Here is a 10,947-nt window from a genome sequence, read left to right as displayed (position 1 = left end):
CAAGCAGAAGCTTCTGTGGTACCCTTTACATGAGGATTCTTCCGCGGAAGAACAACTCATATTCGCCTTGTCACAGGGCGCCGAGCACAACCTGATGACCTATGAGGCGTACGATATCAATGGCTACACATTCTACACCGAGGCCAAGGACATGAAGAGCGATGGTTATCAGAACTCCGGGGTAACGATGGAATCCTACACCGGTAACGACAAGGACAGATACTACGGAAGGATCGAGGAGATCTGGGAGCTGAGCTATGCTGGAGAGAAGGTCCCGATGTTCTGTGTTAGATGGGCCAAGAGTGTCCTAAAAGAAGACCGGTATTTCACCACCACGGTTATACCCGAAGCCAAATCCAAGACCGCGGGCGCAAACGTCACCGCGAAAAATGAGCCATGGGTACTGGCTTCCCAAGTGGACCAATGCTTCTTCATTACCGACCCGTCAAAGCCCAGTCGTGTTGTCGTGAGGAGAGGCAAAAGGAAGATCATCGGAATGGATGGAGTAGCCAATGAGCAAGACTTCGACAAGTATGGCGACCCGAGGATCGAACATGACGATGATGATGAAGTAGCAGCATACACCACAAGAAGAAGCAGGACCACCCTACCTAAAGGACGTCCGTTCCACAGAAGAACTCCATTTGCGAAAAAGAAGGGCAAGAAGATTGTGAACAGATAGCTAGCTAAGATCGATTGTATTTAAATCGTAGCCTTCATTTCTCGGTTGTATTTCATGGGCACTTTTTGAACTATCATGAATATTTTTAAATTTCATGGACACTCGATCTCGATCCCCCTCCATCTCGATCGCTATCCCACCTCGCCAGAGCCGGTCCCCCTCGCCGCCGAGCACCCCTCGGTCCACCGGCCGCCGCCGCCGACCCCCCGCACCCTCGATTCCCTTACTCAACCGCCGCCGCCGACCCCCCGCACCCCTCCCCTACTCAACCGCCGCCGCCGACCCCCCGCACCCCGCGCACCCTCCCTCGCTCCACCGGCATTACTGTTTGATGATATTTTTTAAAAAATTATTACTGTCTTATAAAAAAATATTACTGTTATGATTTAAACAAGTTTGAACGTATTTAAACACAAATAAGTATCAAACAGCATTTTAAATGCATAAAACAAATTGTGGAGCCTGGGAATTGAACCTAGGACCTCCTGGTGTGAGAACTGGCTGCTGACCAGTCGAGCTAGTAGAGGGAACTTGGTGTGGATCAGGTCAGGTGGAAGATAACCTGTTGGCTCGAGCAGAAATAAAAAAAAATACTAATGGCGCACCAGGGTGAGGTGCGCCATTAGTATGGATGTACTTATGGGGCACCGAGGGGTGGTGCTCCATTAGTATTGTGCCGCCCCCATCCATATTTCCTCCCGGCCCAAACCTATCCCCTCTCTTTCCCTCGCCCTCGCCCTCGATCCCCTTCCCCTCTCCTCTCCCGACGCCACTGCCCCGCCGCCTCGATGCCGCCCCGACGCCGCGACGCTGCCCCGTCGTCCTCGTCTCCTCCCAAACGCCATCGCCCCGCCGCCCTCGTCGCCGGAGGACTTCATCTCCTTGCCTTTGACTGGGCATCCCTGATGCCCTACATGTTTTCGCAGGGCGCCGCCGACGTTCCGTGCACTCTCCTGCACTTCGTGAACAACGAGTTGGTCGATGTCGCCAAGGGCAAAATCGTTCAACCGGGCAACCCCTTGTTCCACGATACCCAGATGCCACCCAACTTGTTTAGGGTTCAACTGGTTCGGGTGCTGCCAGGCTGCGACGAGTTGTTACCTCCGATTCGACCCGTCGGGGCCGGCGATGATGACGTGATGACCCTCAGCGCCTTCTTGAGCTGGCCCCTGCTTTGGCCGAAGAGCCAGATTCGTTTGGGGGCGGGGGACACCACCCCAAAGACAACACCGCCAGTCGTGTCGGCGCCAAGTCGGCCCCATGGCAAGACCGCCGCAACGGTGCCGGACATCCCTATGCCACTGGATCCAAACATGCATATGGCACAGGATCAGAACGACGACGACGATGATACATTTGGCAACGTCGATCAGTACTTTGCCGATCATGGGTACGGTGGCGACTTCATGGGGCCTCCTTCTGAAGAACCCAACCCAACAAAAGACGTGCGTGATCTAGCTGGTACCGCGGAGAAGCCAAGTTACAACAGGCGTCGTCTGCAGTTCAGCTCTCAGGAGACGCCTCCAGCTGCCGACTTCACCGAGCCTCAGATAGGCGAGGTGCGAAATATTATCAGCCCCAACACACTCAAGAAGGCAGTCTGTGAGCAGAACTCGGTCCCATTACAGGAGAAGAAGATGGCACGCAAAAGAAAGACTAACAAGGGTGCGGGCCAGCCAGCACCGAGTACGATCCGTGCTCAGGACGGGCCACCTTCACCTCAGGATTTAATGAGGAGGCTGCATGTGGCGGGTAGGCCGATGCTGCCGAGAAATATGCTCGATGTTGCAATCGGTGTTATGCGGAGTCTGCATGACAGTGTTCTTTCTTTGGAGAAGCGGCGTCTCAGAGAGAAGGATGTGGCATACCCGGTTTTCGTGGCCAAGGTGCCAGAGGGCAAGGGCTTTGTGGATAACTCCATCAGGGGTACGATCGTCCTGCGGTTTGATGACATCCACGCTATGTTGAACCTTCACCCGCTGCACTACACCTTCGTTCGGCTATTTTCGCTGAGTATGGAGATGCGGATCATTCGCGACAAGACCCCGGACATCGTGATAGTCGACCCCTTCTACATGCGTGCCAAGATCTTGGGCAGCGCTGGGGACCGGCAAGTCACGAGTTCTTACCTCGATGGCGTCATTCTGGCAAACCAAGATAAGGATAACTTCCTCGTGCCTTACTTTCCCGAGTAAGTCCTCCCCTCAACCGCCCCGTAACATATGAATTCTTAGATTTCGATCTTTTTCTTTTAACATTCCGTGTTTTCTGCAGTGACACACATTGCACGCTCATCCTCCTAAGCCCCAAATATTCCATGGCCACGTATTTCGACCCAGACCGTCATTCGAACGTAGACTACACAAATGTCAAGAAGGTTCTTGATGATGTTCTCCCCGGCTACACCAAATCTGGAGGCACCTTCACTAGACCTATTCGTAAGTACGGCAAGCACGTGTTCTCCCACAATACGACGTTCTGCTGCGTCAAGCAGCCGCCTGGCGGTCAGAAGGGTGCCTACTACGCCATCCATCACATGCGAGCGATCGTACGGGACCATCATCAACTTCTGCTACCGAGTAAACTCAAAGATTGGGCCGCGAGCGTGTCGGCAATCCAGGACGCGGACATCAGACAAGAATTCTTTCGCATCCAGTCGGAGTTTGCGGAAATCATCTATCAAGATGTCCTTCGTACCTCGGGGCAGTTCTACCTCAGAAATCAACCGTCCAATAGTGACATCGACACAATGCTACAAATGCAGGCTGACAACGACCGTTATTTCATGACTCCCACGATAGACGGCGGCTTCATCCATGCTTCGGTCCCTTAAGTCAAGTCGAAAGCAGTGATGCTGTGTCTAGTTCTGAAACATCAATTGGCTCATGTTGTAATTAAACTTTAATGAACTTGTAGTATGTCTCTTTGGTTTCGAGAGTCGTTCAATTTAGATGTAATCGATGCTATTAATGTCTTGCTTTTCTCTTTCGATCGTTCTGTTGCATACTTATATATTGCTTATGTATTGTCTGTGAATTGGTACTAACGTTTCGTTTGGCTAGTGCATAGAGATGCCGTCATATGTTGTGTACAAGGGTAAGGTTTCCGGAGTCTACGACGACTGGGAGGAGTGTCGGAGACAGGTTCACCGATTCAGCGGTAACAGTTACAAAGGGTACACCACTAGGGCCGAGACCGAATCTAGATACGCCCGCTATCTAGCGGGAGAGGGGTGGGAGCGTTGGAGGAACCGAATGAAGACGAGTTTCATCGTGATGATGCTCATCGTGATGACCGCAACTCTCTTCTATGTGATGGTAGTTTAGATGATCGATATCGACTTGTAATGTGAAGACAAACTCGCTACTCGCGGTCTCGAGACTTGTAATATAATGTTCTATCTTTGTTCGGTCTTTTCAATTCGGAGACTAATATGATGAATTGTATTCGGAGAATAATATGATGAATTGTATTCAGAGACTAATCTTCTATTGTATTCGATGACTCTGTTGTTGATGTGTGCTGTCTATATTTTGTCCAATTATACATTTTGTAACCTGTGCAAAAAACAGAAAATAAAAAAATAAAAAAAACCTAATATTCATACTAATGGCTCATCACATCACAGTGCGCCATTAGTATGCCAAAGGATACTAATGGCGCATCATTGAACAGTGCGCCATTAGTATGCCGAAGTTACTAATGGCGCATCTTATTGTTGTGCATCATTAGTATGCCAAAGCACCTGGGTATACATGGCCCCCTGGGAGGCATACTAATGGCGCACTGTTGTATATACTAATGGCGCATCTGAGGTCCGCCATTAGTATACCAGATACTGGTGCGCCATTAGTAAAATATACTAATGGCGCACCACTAATGCGCCATTAATGGCCAAATTAGGTGCGCCATTAGTAGGCCTTTTCCTAGTAGTGATACCACCAGCAGAGGGATCGCATGATGCAACACTTCCTTGAGGAAATGGCGGCCGACAGGGTTCCTCAATTGCAACCAGCACAATCTCCTCCACCACAACCAGTGCTTCTTACTTTTGAGGACTTTCTAACACAGAACCCTGGCCCCTCGCCGGTTAGTACATCTCAAACTATTCACCCAAAGCATATTGTTTATTCAACACAATCATATATCCCCTTAACATGCCTTTTCAACATCCAGGGAACCGGTGGATCTACCGTTGGTGGTGGTGCTGGTCTTGGCATCACTCCCGAGTCACGGAGCCCGGTCACTCCTATCCACGGAGGCGGTGGCGGTCTTGGCGGTAGCACTGCCGCTAGCAGTGATGACCTAGGCTTCGGCGGACTTGGCGGTGACGACCTTGGCGGTGGTGGTGGATGTCCTGGCGCTTAAGCCTTTGGGTGACGGTGGTGGTGATCATAAACTTGTGTTCTTTAGATGACTTGTGGTCTTTTATGGTCTTTTAGATAACTTGTGTGCTTCTTTAGATGCTTATGTTTGTGATGATGGTTGTGTTTGTCATGATACTTATATTGTTGTGATGGTGTTTCTTGTGAGGATGATATTTATATATGTTGTGTATGTCTATTTCATCATATATATATGTTGTGAATTTGAATTGAAATCAAACAGAAAAAAGGAAAAAAATCAGACGGAAACTATGCCTACGGCTTAGCCGTAGGCATAGGGCTACCATGAGTTACCAGAGGACGACACGTGGAGCCTATGCCTACAGTTAGGCCGTCGGCATATATATGAAACTATGCCTACAGTTAGGCCGTCGGCATAGCCTGGCACCTATGCCTACGGCACGACCGTAGGCATAGTTTTAGATATATGCCGACGGTTAAGCTGTAGGCATAGCCCTGCCCACGGAGGTTGTAGACGCCGCCGCGTGGCAGGGCTATGCCTACAGCGTAGCCGTCGGCGTAGACTTTAAACTATGCCTACGGCTAGGCCATAGGCATAGCCCTGCCACGTGGTAGCGTCTACTAGCTCCGTGGGCAGGGCTATGCCTACAGCTGGGCCGTCGGCACATATCTAAAACTATGCCTACGGTCTTGCCGTAGGCATAGCCTTCCACGTGGTGTCTCCTTTATGGGCAGCACCTGACGACGGCCACCGTTAGCGTGGAACTTTGGTGACGGCCCTGGCCGTCGGCATAGATGTACGGACACCGTCGGCAAATTATCTATGCCGATGGCTTTTCTATGCCGACGGCATCACGAGATACGCCGACGAATATTATGCCGATGGCCCTATGCCTACGGGGGCCGTCGGCATAGGCCTATCCCGATGGGAATCAGGGCTATGCCTACGGCCTGGGCCGTAGGCATAGGGTTTTTTCTGGTAGTGAACCTCTCACGCGCTTGCCGTATCACACGTATGTGCCGCCTCATGCAGCACCGCAGCCTCGCGCCGCGTCGGCATCTCGCCGTGCTCGCTGTATCGCACGGCAGCTTGGCATTTCGCCTTCTCCACATGTCTACATTGAAGCTTTGCCGACCAATAACTCTGTAACCTGTGCTACATGCCTAACAGAAACAAACATGCTGATACAAATATCAAGATTGATTCTAACACATGCCGTCTGCATCTTCTAATGCCTGCATCCATAAATCTTATCTTCATACAATAAATACTTATGAGGTTTATTTGCTTGACTTATATATATGTAGAATATTGTTTTCTTTAATGGAAATAAGAGGGCTTTGACGGCTCTTTTATTAAAAAAACACTAAATTATATTACTTTTTTTCCTCTGGTGTAGCTAACTCATCGCTGCTTTACACATGACGCTCCAGACAAGTTCATCTTGGCAGGGGAAAGACCTAAATTGAGCACCACAACTTGATTTCTCTGGAGATAAAATCATATGGAATTAGTAAGGATTTGGACGTAATGCATTACATCAGGCTCATCAGGATGCATGCCGTGTGTTTGAAGAGGATACACTTGCTTGAGCAATGCGAGTATTCAGGGTGCGATGGTGTCACGTGCTTGTGTCAAGTGGAAGACGAACGAAGGAAAATCGTATGTGACATACTAAATCTTGGATTCTCCACATCCGTAGAGATAACCATAGAACCAGTGCTTTCAAAACGAAAAATCATGGAGCAAGTGACACCTGTTTGCTAGCCTCGCAAGTGCAATGATATCAACCTTTGTTCTCAGTGTAGTTCATCTTTCGGCAAGCAAAACAACATGGATTTTGGAGTCAAGTTCAAGGGCGGAATGTGTCTATCAATCTATATCTTCAACTATGTAAGTAAGTGTTTTGATCTGTGGAACGTGTTAGGATTAATTAATTGGTTTAATTAATGGAAATCTCTGTTAGCAAACCGACATGCGGTTTTCTCTCCCGATGGGTCACGTCCTATTGTAACAGACACGCACGTCGATCTCATCTCTTGTAAAACATTGCGCCTGTGCGACGTGTCTCTTCCAGAGATATAAATATGTACATCATCGACATCAATCAACAGCGATCATTACTGTTCATCACACTGTTTCGACCGCTTTTATTAAGCACTAAAGCGGTGCCGGGCCTGTTGGGCTGAAAGGCTTGATGGGCTGCGACCTAAGCCTCGTTCTGTAGCAGTGGGCTGTGCTACTGGTTTGGGTCTTCCTGTTTGCAACCCAAGACCATTTTTTTGTTTTTCTTTTTCTGTTTTTTTAACTATATTGTATTGTTCAGTAATTAGTGTGTATTACTGTATTGTACAAGCACAATGTATGTCAACATATATGTTCCGGCAATTTGGCAATTGCTATGTGTTGATCTATATACATGCATTGTTTTATTTGCAACACAATTAATTTGCTATGAGAGTAAATTAATAAGAATGATGATTGCATGCAAGATATGGCTGACATATCTAAAAAAGAATTTGCTAAACTTGCCGTCAATGGTTCCAACTATTTGACATGGGCAATGGATGTCAAAATCAATTTGACGGCCAAGGAACTCAATTCCGCTATAACCACACCTGCCCAAGGGACTGCATCCATAACAGACATAATAAGGTATTCAGCGTTGCACTTCATTTGACATCATCTTCACCCTGACCTAAAGACAGAGTATCTGATGGAGGAGAGCCCTCTGACACTCTGGAACTCCTTAAAAGAGAGGTATGATCAACAAAGGGCGGTGATGTTGCCTGAAGCGCAACGGGAATGGGCGCTAGTCCGATTCCAAGACTCTAAATCTGTAGCTGCATACAATTCTGTTGTTCATAAGATCAACTCCAAGTAGAGATTCTGCAATAGTGTAGTTTCTGATGCTGATCTTATTGAAAAGACGCTTTCTACTTTCCATCCTTCTATGAGGATACTTGCTGAACAGTATCGTCAGCAAAAGTATAAGAAGTATTCTGAGTTGATTTACCCGCTGCTTCAGGCAGAGAAACACAATGAGCTTCTTGAGAAGAACAATTTGGCTCGTCCAACAGGAACGATGCCTCTGCCTGAATCGCACTTCAACTTTAAGAATACTCAAAAGTTCAATGGTTCCAAAAAGAACCGTAGGACATTCAATGGAAAGTGGAAGCGTAATGAGAAGAAGAATAAGTATGGAGTCCAAAAGGGCAAAGATTCTTTTAAGAAGAACGAAAGGGCTAGCAACACTGGTTGCTTCAGATGTGGTTGCAAGGAACACATTGCAAAGAAGTGTGACACTTCGAAGCATTTGGTGGAATTGTACCAACAGTCACTTGGAAAGGGCAAGAAGGCTCAGGGAACCAGTGTGAAGCACACTTCACTGGAAATGAAGATGGTACCCCTACGGTTGATGGTTCTCGAGATGATTCTCTGAACATGGACAACCAGGAGCAGAATTAGCAAGTGGAAGATCCAATACTAGATGTCGATTACATGCTAGCAGAATTTGGTTCTACTGACATATATGGAGACCAGATTTAGTCTCATTTGTCTAAGTATTGTAATGATGTTATTAGACATATTACATGTGTTGTAAAATAAGTTATGTCCTTAGACATAATGTGTTAGCTATGGCGTGTGACATGGGGCTTGTAATAAGTACAAGACATTTATAGTTTGTAATGTGTGTATTGATTCTATAAGAGTTTGATTATGTACTGAACTTTGTTCTTTTACTCTATAGAACTTCAAGAATAATACAATGGAGAAGGAAATGTGTTTAGTGGATAATGCATATCTACTAACACGATACTTAGGGAGATCAAGTATTTCCAGACACTCAAGAAGAGTAATGGAAGTGTCATGACAATTGCTGGTCGAGACACGATAATTGTTGGTTCTAGTCAAGCTACAATTACACTCCCTATGGGTACTAAATTGGTAATCCAGGATGCTCTACTGTATCCAGATTCTACTCGTACCTTGCTGAGTTTTAAGGATATCCGCAAAAATGGTTTCCATGTGGAAACTAATGAAGAGAGTGGGGCTGAATGCCTACTCATAACTCAGCAAAAGGGATTTCGAAAGGAAGTCCTTGAGAATTTGCCTTCTCTATCTTCTGGGTTGTATTATACATACATTAAACTAAAGACGCATATAGCGTACAAGATAGTTTTTCAGAATCTTGATAAGTTCAAGATTTGGCATGGTCGCCTAGGTCATCCTGGTATTGGGATGATGAGAAAAATTATTGATAGTTCTGTTGGACACAACATAACGGATAGAAAGTTCCCAAAATCATTGGATTTTGTATGCACATCATGTGCAACTGGGAAATTGATCACAAGGCCATCTTATGTGAAATTAAAGGATGAGCCACTTGATTTCCTTGAACGCATTCAAGGAGATATTTGTGGTCCAATACAACCGTTATCTGGACCATTCAGATATTTCATGGTCCTAATTGATGCATCAACAAGATGGTCAAATGTGTGTCTACTGTCAACAAGGAACCATTCTTTTGCAAAGCTAATTGCTGAGGTCATTAAGTTGAGAGCAAATCATCCTGAGCATAGGATAAAAACCATCAGAATGGACAATGCTACACAATTTAGTTCACAAGCATTTAATGATTGCTGCCTAGCTTTGGGCATTTTTGTGGAGCACTGAGTACCTTATGTACATACCCAGAATGGTCTTGCGGAATCACTTATCAAGAGGATCAAGTTAATAGCAAGACCGCTCCTGCAGAAAAGTAATCTTCCAGCTTCATGTAGGGGTCATGCAGTTTTACATGCTGCAGAATTGATACAAATTCGAACAACTGCATATCATACGGTCTCCCCGTTGCAGTTAGTACGTGGAAACCAGCCAAGTATTTCCCATCTGCGGTAATTTGGTTGCGCGCTATACGTACCGATCTCACCACCGCAGCGTACATCGATGGGCCCTCATAGACGAATGGGGATCTATGTGGGGTACAATTCTCCGACAATCATTAAGTACATGGAACCCCTGACAGTGGATTTGTTTACAGCTCGGTATGCTGATTGCATTTTTGATGAGGAAAATTTTACGACATTAGGGGGAGAGAATAACCACAAAGAATGTTGAGAAATAGATTGGGATGTGAAAGGCATCCAGTCATTAGATCCACGTATGAATGAGTCTGAACGAATGAGTCTGAACTGGAGGTTCAGAAGATTATAAATTTGCAAAATATTGCAAATAATCTGCCAGATGCATTTACTGATTATAAAGGTGACACAAAATCAAATGTTCCATCTATGAATGTGCCAGAGAGAGTAGATGTGACCCATAGATCTACTCGGCCACCCAAGAGGGGGAGGAATCTGGACACAAAGGACAAAGCTTTGCAGAAGCGTCAAAGGGGAATGAGGAATCCTGAAATAGTAAATGGAAGTCAACAAAATGTTGATATTCAACCTAGGGTTGAAGGACACCTGAAGGATGTTGGACATCCAGAACCCAGCACGAGTGTGCACACAAATTTTGGTGTTGGGACATCGGAAGACCTTGATCCAATTGTTGAGGGAAATCACGAAGGATCAAAAGATATTGATGAGATATCCATTAATTATATTGATTCAGGAGAATCATACAATAGAAAGACTACAGTTGTCGACATTTATTTCGCCTCTAGAATTGCAGAAGGCCTTGATTTGGATCGAGAACCTAAGGCCATGGCAGAGTGCATGAAGCACTCAGACTGGTCCAAATGGAACGCAGCAATTGAGGATGAATTGCGTTCGCTCATAAAAAGAGGGGTATTTACTGCAGTAATACCCACTCCTCAGCATGTGTTCCCTGTGAGAGAAAAATGGGTTTTCGTTCGTAAGAGGAATGAGAACAATGAGGTGGTGAGATATAAGGTGAGGCTTGTAGCACAG

The sequence above is a fragment of the Triticum dicoccoides genome, chromosome 1A (assembly GCF_002162155.2).
Source record: "Triticum dicoccoides isolate Atlit2015 ecotype Zavitan chromosome 1A, WEW_v2.0, whole genome shotgun sequence".
In the NCBI taxonomy this organism is placed as follows: Eukaryota; Viridiplantae; Streptophyta; class Magnoliopsida; order Poales; family Poaceae; genus Triticum; species Triticum dicoccoides.
The sequence above is the reverse complement of the archived record's forward strand: the minus strand, read 5'-3'. Positions refer to the sequence as shown.